This window comes from Giraffa tippelskirchi, chromosome 13 (genome assembly GCF_054371585.1).
Source record: "Giraffa tippelskirchi isolate mGirTip1 chromosome 13, T2T-mGirTip1v1.2.pri, whole genome shotgun sequence".
Taxonomy (NCBI): domain Eukaryota; kingdom Metazoa; phylum Chordata; class Mammalia; order Artiodactyla; family Giraffidae; genus Giraffa; species Giraffa tippelskirchi.
The window spans coordinates 93,317,188-93,319,493 of record NC_137287.1 but is presented as its reverse complement, the minus strand read 5'-3'; positions in this window follow the sequence as shown (position 1 = coordinate 93,319,493).

The following is a 2,306-nucleotide window of genomic DNA, read 5'->3' as shown; positions in this document are numbered from 1 at the left end:
GCCTAGAAAATCCCATGGACAGAGGAGCCTGGTAGGCTGCAGTCCATGGAGTCGCGAAGAGTCGGACACGACTGAGCAACTTTGCTTTCACTTTTCACTTTCATGCATTGGAGAAGGAAATGGCAACCCACTCCAGTATTCTTGCCTGGAGAATCCCAGGGACAGGGGAGCCTGGTGGGCTGCTGTCTATGGGGTTGCACAGAATTGGACACGACTGAAGCGACTTAGCAGCAGCAGCAGCAGCATGAAATAATCTCTTGACTTTCTTCCCCCTCAGCCATTTAAAAATGTAAAACCCATTTTTAGTTCATAGTCTGCATAAAGTCAGGTGGTAGGCTAAATTTGGCCCACTTTGCAGACCTATCACTCTGTCTTATTTTTTATGTTACCAGTCTCTCTTGCAGGGTGGTCATGGCATCCACTTCTGGAGGTAAGCTGGGGAAGGGTGGTTTGGGGAAAACTTTTATTATCTTGATAAAAGAAGGCAGATGCCATAGCCCAGACCCTTCTCCTTTTTTCTCTGCCTTGAATATGAATGTGAATTATGGTACCATTGATCATGGTGAAGCAACAAGGAGGATAAAAACGAACACACCAAAGATTATGAAGCAAAGATAAAAAGAGCTTGGGTATGTGACTGACAATGCCTGAAACTACTTACTTCATAAGTTGTGAAGTGAGAAAAACAATAACCAGTGTTTAAGCAGCTTCCTTATTACTTGCAGCTGCATTTTCAACATATCCAGGGTGCTTATGTCCTTCGTTATCTGCTTCACCCCTCCCCCATCTAGCAGAATTACTCTACTCACAGAGACTGGTACCCAGGCAGCTGTGTTTTGTACTACGTGCTCCATCTCATGCCTATCTACCTGCCCAGATGTTCAGACCTGACCTCTAATTAGTCAATCCATAGGCTGGCCAGTGAACATGATCTTTGTGGCTTATCTCTGGAATGGAAGCTGAGAGTCCTATGGTTTCTGGCAGGACAGAAGAAGGTGGATGCAAACAGTATGATGGAGTCACATGAATGTCAAACTCCTGGAAGGAATATCCACAAATGTCATGGGTGTAGTCCTCTTCCAATGTGTCCTTCCTTCCAGCTCCTGGCTGTAAAAGCTCAGCCTGTTATGGTCCCAGTTCCTATATTTCTTCTTGGTTCCAAATTCACCCTGCAATTCCTGCTTCATTTTTCTCTAGACAAGAGCAATTTCAGAATGTAGGCCACGGTTTTGTTCAACATGTTCTTTGCTTTCCTGCTCCCTCAAAGTGTTGAATGGGGAAGGGAAGAAGTGAGAGCCTAGACCTTCAGGAGAGCTGCGTGCAGCCCCTCTTCCCAAAGTTACCATCCCCAGCACCACCTGGATCTACTGGGCTCCCTAGAGAGCTATTCTGAGCTGAGAGGCTATGGGACGGGTTTAGCCTTTATAAGCATCTGGTTTTGTGCTTCATTGGAACCACAAGAAGAAGAAAAAAAAAGGAAATTCTTTTCCAAGTGGACAGTAAACATGTAACCCCCTGGGAGTATGACAGGATGGGAATAGAAACGGGGTCAGGAGGGTACAGAGGAGTTGAGCTTTGACAAGTCACTGAGGTCCAAAAGCTTTCCCCAGGACCTGTCAGCGCCTGGAACCAGAGGGACTAAAGGCCTGGCTTGTGGTGCTGGTGGTGATGATGGTGAGCGGCCTGCAGAGTGGGACTCCAGGAGCGGTCTGGGCAGCAGGGCATGTGGAGCAGGAGACTTCTTTCTTGAGAAGTCCAGGGTGTAGATGGCTCTCTGGCTGGAGAAGGATACAGGCTCTAGCTCCTTGAGGACTGGTAGAACCGGCTGTGGGGAGGGTCTTACAAAGACAGTGACGTTGGCCAGCCACCAGGTGGGCACTGGAGCAGTGTGGCATGAACGGGTAATGGGGCAACTCCATCGATCCAGGATTTAATGAACACTCACACGTAGTCTTGGGTAGCCCGGGGTCAGACAGCCCCCTTCGTCGTAGTGGATGAAGATATGGATTCTATTGGTGAACTCTAAGCCTGGATGACCTTGGTGTAAACTACCAGAGAGGCTGAGGGCCACTCAGGACTTAATTCTGAGCCAGGGGTCTGGGAAGGAGGTCTTGGGAAGATAACGGCAAGTAGAGAGGGCAGGCAGGCTCAGGGCCTCTGAGAGCCTGAAGCTTCAGCATTAGTGGGTTTGCCGTGCCTGCAAGAAGTAGAAGACATGACTTTGGAGGAGGCTGGAGGGCTTGGATTTGAGGTGTCTGAGCTCATCCAGGGGAGGGTGATCACACACATTTGGAGCTAGAGACAGA